This window comes from Halichoerus grypus, chromosome 12 (assembly GCF_964656455.1).
Source record: "Halichoerus grypus chromosome 12, mHalGry1.hap1.1, whole genome shotgun sequence".
NCBI classification, from domain to species: domain Eukaryota; kingdom Metazoa; phylum Chordata; class Mammalia; order Carnivora; family Phocidae; genus Halichoerus; species Halichoerus grypus.
Window position 1 is genome coordinate 78,202,135 of NC_135723.1, and position 9,809 is coordinate 78,211,943.

General features: G+C 39.4%; 1 non-coding gene across 1 annotated transcript; it reads right to left on the minus strand.

The window, feature by feature from the left end:
* Window positions 1-573: 573 nt before the first annotated feature.
* Window positions 574-682, minus strand: LOC118554637 (small nucleolar RNA U13). The gene has a single exon (XR_004926565.1). It is a non-coding gene; the product is annotated as a small nucleolar RNA U13 (small nucleolar RNA).
* Between the last annotated feature and the right edge of the window lie 9,127 nt (window positions 683-9,809).

A 9,809-nucleotide genomic window follows, 5' to 3' on the forward strand; every position in this document is an offset into this window, starting at 1 on the left:
GATTTACATGTTTTCCCCCTGAAAGACTATAGAATAATTTTTAACATTCAGAGCCTAAGATAGAAAAAACAATTATCAAGCCATTATGCAATCATAAAACAGTATACTCTATCGATTTTCTCTATCTTTCTATGTTATACTCTCCATTCTCTTTCTCTTTTTCAATTTTTGCTCTGTGTAGGAGATACCTCTATTACTCATCCTTGTTTGTTTCTCTTCTCCTTCTAGGCACATTGGAGAGCCAATGGACTGGAAGTGAAGTGATACATGTCATGTCTGTGTGGAGATATTTAAATAGACAGTGCAAGACCCACCACACTCTCTTTCCCTGAAATTGTGAAAATGCATGTTGAGGAGTTGCCAAAAGCTCAAAGCACCCTGGATTGTCAAACAACGACATTCAAGGCAGATACCCAGGAGAGTCCCTTGAACCCTAAACTGACTTCAAGTGAGCAAGAAATAAATTTTTGTCTGGTCACGGAGAGTTTAATTTTTTGTTGTTGTTACTGTAGTATAACCTCGCCCATCCTGACTGATACACTCACTATGCATAACCTATTTCTCCATTTTGATTTTCATTTTAGGCATTTTATGTGGTAACAAGGTTTGAGGGAGGCACATGCCACACAATGGCATGAACACCCAATCACCCAATCATCACGTTTATGAACTACAAAAGGATCTATCCATAGGCCTTTCTCCACGTTACTAAACGTGCTTGATCAATCCTCAAATTTAAGTTTGTCAAACATACATATATGAAGAGGTACAGGCATAAACGTGATGAAGAACCAGTTTCTTTGGAATATAAAGCTAGCAGGAATCTTGTTGATTCAGTTTGGACCACAAGTCCTCACTAGGTGATACAGTAAGTATTTTGCTACCGTTTCTTGAGAAAGATGTCTTCCTATGACTGACAATTCAAGGTACGTTTATGGAAAAAGCACACCCACTGGAACCAGAGAAACTCAGTTTTTTATTCAATTCCACTACCACAAGTTCTTTGATTCTGAATAACGCTAAATTCTTGCAGCCTTGGCAAACATCTGCAAAATGGGGGACTGATATATCCAATTTGTGGGGTTTGGGAGTGATTAAAGATAATGCAGGCCAGAATATTTAGCACAGAGTTAATAGTCAAGAGGATAAATATTACTGTCATTATCTGTTTTCTTCTAAGATTTTGGAAATCTACCAGGTGCTAGGAGCCTCAGGGAAGAAAACAAGGTTCCTAATGATATCCCCTTGTTTAGTTTTGATGTCTCCTTCTGCTCAACTCTCCTATGTTGATTTCCCAAATCTTTGCAGGGATTAGTTCCAAATATATCTACTTAGGTAACTGAAGAGAAACAAGCCAGTACAGCAGCCCCCCTTATCCGTGGGTGCTACAGTCCAAGGCCCCTGGTGGGTGCCTGGGTAGTGCTGAACCCTATATATACTATGCTTTTTCCTATCTATACACACCTATGATAAAGTTTATTTTATAAATTAGGCACAGTAAGAGAGTAACAACAATAAGTAATAATAAAACAGAACAATCATAACAGACTGTAATAAAAGTTATGTGAATGTGGTCTCGCTCTCTTAAAATATCTTATTATGCTGTACTCACCCTTCTTCCCGTGATGAAACGAGATGATAGGATGCCTCGCGAGACTAAGCGAGGTAATTACGTAGCATTCTGACGTAAAGTTAGGCTTCTTTTGACGTTCTGCCGATTCGTCAGGCGGATCTTCCATCTGCTTCCGCACCGCGGTTGATGGCTGGGAACTGAAACTGCAGAAGGAGAAACTGCAGATCGGGGGAGTTAACGGTATTCTTCTCCGGCTAATAATAGTTTTCTTTTCTTTTTTTTTTTAAGATTTTATTTATTTATTTGAGAGAGAGAAAGAGAGAGAGATCACGAGCGGGGTCGCGGTAGGGGGAGGATAAAGGGAGAAGCAGACTCCCCACGAAGCAGGGACCCACAATGCAGAACTCGATCCCAGGACCCTGGAATCATGACCTGAGCTGAACGCAGAGACGCTCAACCGACTGAGCCACCCAGGCGCCCTAATAATAGTCTTCTTTGGGCAAACAGAATTCCTGAAATGGCATGTATTTCTACATCACACGTTTTGTTCACGTTATTGACATTTGACTTGGGGCAAGCTTTGTAGAGTGTACTATGTATCAGGAAAGCAAGGTGGGAACATGTTTCCAACCATGTAAGGCACCGGTCTGAGTTTGGGAAGGGATTACTTGGCATTGAATCTCTTGACTGTATTCAGGGAGAGGCAGTGTAGATTAATAATTAAGTCTACGGGTTCATGCCCGAGGTCTGCCACTTATAATCTGTGTGATTGGACAAATAATTTTGCCTCAGTTTTTTAATGCGATTGGGAAAATGGTAATGTTACACACATCATTTGCTGGAGGATTAAACAGTTTTATATACAGCACCTTTAGAATAATGCTTGGTACCCAATAGGTACTATGTTAGTGTTAGTATAATCACTATTGTGATAGAAGGAGTTTCAGTAGAGGGTTGATCATAGTTTTCTAGAACTTTGATTTATGTTTACACCAGCTTCTCAACTGTACATTATCTGTTTGAGTTATATCCTTTCTTATGAGAGTAATGAGAGAATCCTCTAGGGCTATGGGCCTCCTCAGCTTCTATTCCTATTTTAAAGAACAGAAGAAGCTATCTAGAAATAATGCGAGTAAAAGTGGATGCCAAAGTATTGGGCATGGCCAATGGCAAATGCCAGGGTTTTGCAACAGCCCAGAAATACAGATATTTCTTAACTCTTCAAACTTAAAATAACTAAAGGCCAAATACTGCTACTGGAAACATCAGGGAAAATTTGAAGTTCCCAGGCCTGGCCAGTCTTCCGCCTGAATGGAATCAGCGGAGGAGGAGTTAATTGTGAAGGAGGAGGAGAGAATAAGATTATAATAGTTAGGAATGCACTGTAGGTTTGTTCTAGGCCTTCCAGCCATGCTGTCAGTTGAAGAACAAAAACTACCATGTAAGTTCTAAGTCAAGGCAAATATGTTTTGCGTAGTCTAAGTCTGTCATCAAGGAGAGGGGATGCCTCCTTAATCTGAGGGTCTAGGTTAGTGACCAGTAACTGACAAGGGAACATCAAGGAGCTCTCTGGAGACTTGTTATAAGCAGGCATGAGAAGTAGCTGATAGAACTGGCCCAAAAGCTGCCCTTCTTCAATAAATTAGTTCGTATACTTAAACATTTATTAATCCCTGAATATATGCCAGGCCCACTGATTATGTGAAGAAACAATGATAGAAACAGAATGGAATTTAAGAGTAAGCTGTGGAACTTAGGGACTGATTAGATTTGAGGGGTGGGGAAGAACAGCTAAGGAGACTTTTCAGGTTTTGAGGATTCTAGAAAATACCATTTTGGGAGGAATGATGAGTTTTTACTTTGGGGTGCACTGTAATTGCAAGGCTATTAGAATGTGATTTTTTACCTTTTAAAGACCACTATAAATGGAATAAGGAAGGCAGAAACCTAATGTTAGTGCTTCAAGAGAAATTGGAAGGTAAGAAAATGGAGATAATGATTATGGTCTATTCTTACAAGACAATCGTGAAGGAAGACACACCTGGTACTATAATTATATAATGAGACATGCGGTAAAGAGAAGAATTTTTTTTTTAACTGGAAAAAAAATAGTTTAATAGCCTGATGAAGAGAATAAATTGGGAGAGAGAGATTCAAAGAAATGATGGATCATTGGCTCCAGAAGAGCTGGTTTCAGATCAAGTTTATAAAGAGAAGGAAAATCTCATTATTTGGGATTAGAGGAAAGCAGAATCTCTTTCCTCAAGGGAAGGGAAGAGGGGCGCCTGGGTGGTTCAGTCGTCAAGCATCCACCTTCGGCTCAGGTCATGATCTCAGGGTCCTGGGATCGAGCCCTGCATGGAGCCCCGAGCCCCGCATCGAGCCCCGCATCGGGCTCCCTGCTCGAGCTGGGAAACCTGCTTCCCCCTCTCCCACTCCCCCTGCTTGTGTTCCCTCTCCCTCACTGTTTCTCTGTCAAATAAATAAATAAAATCTTAAAAAAAAAGGGGGGGGAAGGAAGAGATTTGTTCTTGGTCCCTAAAATCAAATGAGGGCAGTTATAGAGAGATCATATTTTGGCTAAAAATAAAGACGAACAAAGTGGTTTTTAATGTCAAAATATAATGGATCATCTAGAGTGGTTTTGCATTATTTTTGACTGGAGATAGGCAAGAAACAGCTAAATGACTAGTTATCAGAAATGTTTATACCTTTGAAATACAGCAGCTCATTTGAAGTGACCCAGTCCAGTGCTGATTTTCTGATTTGCAGAACTTGTTTTACACGTTTGCTTTCTACTCTAACACCATCTTGGACATTTTTCAAAGACCCAGAGAGCAGACAAATATTGATTTTAAATTAAGCTTGTTGGAAGACTTGAAATCCCATGCTTTTCTCTGGTGGAAGAGGGAGAAGTGCGTTTTCACCATTAAATGGCAAGGAAATCAAAGTAGCATTTAGGTTTATTAAACCTAAATTCAGCCATCTGGATCTTTGTAATGCAATAGAAATTTGAAGACACATGCCCTTGGAACTTATTTGAATAATGGAGTTTAGATCATGTTGTTGGGGTAAAAGAAAAATATGATTATTCTGTTTCATAATAGGGATGGTTGTGAGGTAGGAAGAAGGGAGCCAGATCTGTAGATGTTGAAATATCAGTCATTATCTTATGATCAGCACAATGTAGAGGAGGAATCACCTCTTCTAAAGAATACAATTCTCTTACTACAACTAACAATTATCTTAACACAACCAACAATTAACAATATAGCACATTTCTGACTTCCATTTAAGCAATATTCATCCACAAATAGTTTTCGAAGTGTATGGTTATGTTTTGACTATAATTTTAATTTTAAACTATTTTAAAATGAAAACATATAGAATATGAAAAAATAATATTCTATTAATATACAGAGGAAGAATTATGCTGAATCTTGTATTGTGCTAAATATTTCTGACATGGACAAAAAATTATTCCTACCTTTTTGTATTTTTTAATACAATTTTAATCACTGAATTACATACTTTGCATACAATAAGATTAAGTTATTTTATAGTCGATCATAGCAAGACACTAAAAGGCAAAGCATGTAATATACTATGGTTTTCTCTTACTCATAGTTATGCTTCTTTCAAATGGACTCAGACTACCACATCACACTCAGCTCTGGACTTATCATTGAGTAGCCTCCCACCAGTTTTAGGCCTAAGAAAAGGCAGTAATAGGCCATCTAACTAAACTCCTGAGAGTCATTGGGCAGGTAGGAAATAATTGCTTTTTAGGTAGAAAGTACTAGTAGGACAAATCCAAGTAAAAGGGTTGACTATGTTGCAGAAAGTAAAATTACTCTTAACTCTTTTCAGAAATTTCACTACAAGGTGCCATAAGTAGATGCCATGGTGTCAATCAGAGTGAACAAAATTTGTTAAGATACCAAACACAAGATATTTCTATCCTCACAATCTAAAATACAGAGTTTCAAGTAACAAGATTATCTTCTGACAAACATCTTATAATTCCAAAAACTGTCTTTTGCTTCTAAACAAATAACAATTACTTTCTCAAACTGTAAATATTTAAGCAATCCAACCTAATGACATCTACTCAAATATATTTGTCAATGACAATGGATAAAAATGAGCAATAATGTATGTGAGTCAAACAGGAACAACTCGTTACTGCCATAGTATAAGAAGTAGAGATATTTTACTTCCCCTTTAATGCCATTTTTTCTTTAGTGACTGTACAATATTCTTTGTCTCCTAGCACTTCCTTTGAAGTTATGAGCTAAGCAGTTTCTGCAGAGAAAATATTCTCCTTCCCCCATCTGCCCCTAACCTTATTCATATTAGAGATACTTTGGAAATAATTTGTAGAGTAAGGAAACTAATGGGAAACCATGGACATTTCACAACCACAGATGATTAGCTCTTACATCAGACAATTCCCAGACACATCAAAGTGAGATGGTAAGCTTTAGTAAATAAAAATGCAGGACACCCAGTTAAGTTTAAATTTCAGATAATAATTTTTTTAATATACATATGTCCCAAACATTGCATGGAGTGCACTAAAATATTACTTTGTACTAAAAAATTATTCATTATACAAAAAATTATTCACTAAATAAATTTAGTGCATCATAGTGCACTAAAATTATTTTGTACTAAAAAATTATTCACTGTTTATCTGAAGTTCAAATTTAACTGGACATCCTGCATTTTATCTGACAATCCTCCACAAGGACATTTTGTAGCAGCAATGTCTTTCTCTCTTACTAGACTGTGTGTTCCTTTATGGTAGGGATGGAATAATTCATCCTTGAACAGTCAGCCCCTAAAGCAGTGTCTGATACATAATGGATATACAGTAAAAATGTATTGAATGAATGAATGAATGTAAAGGGTAAATTTTAAAGAACTGATATAGATGGATGTAAATATTTACTTTGTAGCTTATTTTGTTGGCATAGCTAGACAAAATAGCTCTTACTGGTACTATTAAGAGTGAAGCCAGAGTTTCAGCCCCACCAGGGTTACCCCTTTGGCCAACTGGTATGAGAAACAGCACACCTGCTATTCTCTTTCTGGCTACAGCCGTGGCTGTGCAGTAAATGGAAATAGACACAACCTTCTTTTTGTGTGTGTGACCTCTGGATGCCCAGCTGAAACTTAGGTTACAGTTGAAGAAACCACAGCTCTAGTCGAAAACTGAGATGAAGACCCACTAGAAGATCCACATCTTCATTTGAATATTGGGGAATTAAGGAGCTTATGGTGAACACTGAAGAACTCAACGAGTCTCCCATGAATTGCCACTGGCTAATTCTGGACACAAGTCACTCAAAAATCCCAGATGAGACCCCCAAAAAGCAAGATGTCCATTCAGCTATGCAACAATCATATTCGTTGTATCCTGGTTTGTTATTGTTTGGGGGGGAAGAAAGTATTGTCCCAGAAATGTGCAGAACTCTGCATGTAAATCCAAACTCTCAGGACTGAAAAGTGATTGCCATGATAGAGCATAACGTAAATAAACTTTACACACATGCACACGCACACACAGAGTATAAATATAAAATATATTTTTAAAAAAATACAAATACGTTAAAAACTTACAGAATATATGTCTTTATAGCTATCGATATATGGATAGATAGGTAGATAAAAAGATAAATTTAGACTCTGAATGAAACCATGTGGTTTTACAGATTTATAACTTTAACTCACAATGGCTAATGCATATTAACTACGATGTGTCATAACATATCTCAGAAATGACCATGACCCCCCGTAAAATTGTGAAATGTGAGATCCAGTATGTTTTTGTTGTTCCCGCCCTTCTGATCTTTTCTCCCACACCTGGACTGTTGCAATGACCTAATATTCTAAGGACCTGAACCTCTGAGCTTCCCACTCCACCACCCTCCCCAGGACTATCAGATCCACATTGGCTGGTCCTCCAAGTCCATTTTCCATTGTTGTCACTTGGTCACATAAAATTGGTTGCCATTCCTCCCCCTGTACAAACATTAATAGCAACTTGACTACTCCCCAAGGTGACTTTTGTGCCTTCCCGGGGAAATAACAAACTTTGTAAATATGGGAATGGAATTAGCAGAAACCACAGGATCTACCTGCCCTTTTTACCAGGGTAACCTTGATTTCAGCAGTGCCTTTGTTTTGTGATCTAACTCAAAAGAGTGACTAGTGATGGACTTTTTGACCAAGTTAAGGGGAGTTAGGAGGATATTTGTTATTGTTGGATTCTTCTGGCAGGCTGCTGGGGCAGACTTGATCACTGAGACCTCCTGGAACACCTTACATGTCCCAGAGCAAACCTACCTTCTAAACAGCTGAAGTTCTTGGAAGTTTCTTCTGTGGTTCTTTTTTGCTTATTACTTCAGGTACAAGCTCCTCCATGAGGAAATCAGTGTTTCCCTTAGTCTGACCCTACTCAATCAGCTCCAATTCAATTCACACTGTTTTTATAGCTCATGACATCTGAGTTTCATTTCCATCTCCACCTCCTTGCACATCAATTTTTTTCCTGGCTAGTCCTCCTCCATTAACTACACATCTCTAGGAAACATTCTCTGCCTACTCCAGCTCATGTTAAACTATAAGCTCTAAGAGCATTTCTAGTTTATATCTACACTTCTTGCTAATGCTAGCAAAAATTTTCTTCCTAGGTGGCAACTCACATGAGCAATCATCAATCCCCATTATAACTTTTACAAAAGTTACAGCATTTTTATACTAATCGATGGGAAAAACAAGATCAAGGGTCAATTCCTTAATACTCATATGTACTCCTGAATAAACATTCCAGATAGATTTGAAATTTGTTATTACATGGGTGCAATCAATTCCTGAAGCAACAGCAAATGGCATCATTAGCTGTGCACATTTAAACTAGTGTTCAGAGGCTGTGTATATTAGTGGCAACTGGTAGTAATACTCAAAATACATTCAGAACTCAATTTTGTATGTGATAAGCTTTCTTTAAATATTTAAGCTGAAATACTATTTTAGAACCAAGAACAGGACACAGGAGTACACACTGTACGGATAACCTACATCAAATAGTTCCTAAGAATACAAGGGATGATTCCAGAACTTGACTTTCCATGCCTTAGAGTGGATTCCTAAAAGGCTCCAAATTGGGTCTCACATAAGTAGAAAAACATACTTATGCCTAAAGGATATATAAATGAAAAGCTTGGAAAAGCACACGAATTTTCAGGGCTTTGCGCAGTCAGGCTCATGGAGGATACCAGTTGCCTTATCTTTTTCATTTAGGCTTCAGATTAATTCAACAAACATTTAGGGTACACCTACTGACTATTTTTGCCTTTGTGCTAGGAGCTGGGTTAGAACAATAAATAAAGCAAACTTCCTGCCATCAAGGAGTTCAGTCTAGTTAGAGAGACCACCATAGAAATAAGCATATACAGCGTGACATTTCCAGCCCCGAGGCAGAACTCATGTATTATAGTTCTTTTGTACATCCTTCAATCACGCAATTAAAAAATCTTTCCGTACGACCCTGTGCGAGGAGGCACTCGGGTAGTGCCGTCTGGGAGGAACATTACAGAGTTGAAAGTTCCTCCACGCAGCTGTGCACAGCACGACAGTTTGATCGGAGCCTGAGGAGGGGGCAGGGTCTCACTGGTCACAGTCAGGGCCGGAGATTATTTGCAGTCAACTGCCCTAGAGGTAATGGGGTTTGGAACTACTTTGGTGATTTGGTAAAAAGAAAGAAAACGGAGAGGGGAACCCAGCTTACCCAGGAGCCCCTACCACTTGCTGACTGGACCCACTTAGCATCTGCAGGAAGGACAACAATAAAATGAAAAAACATTTCCAGGGGTGAACCCCAAAGGTCAGTCTCTGGCTGTGCGGAACAATGGGGGTCTGGCCTCCTCTTCTCTTCCAAAAGGGTGAAGGAGTCTTAATGAAGAGACATTTTCTCCGCAAAGATTCTAAATCCCAGCAGGTTCCACTAAACTCCAGAGCAGCGAAGCCACCGGCAGGGACCGGGGGCGGGGGGGGGAGAGTGGAATGGTGGGTGGAGGGGTGTCGCTATGGAAAACGCTACTCTGGGACCCGGACCCTAAGCGACAACCGCGTCCCCGCGTCCCTCCGCCCGCCGCGCGCGACCCCGGGCCGGCTGCACGCTCCCAGCGGCGCGGTTGCTGCGCCCCCGCCCCCGCCGAGCCGCGGCGCG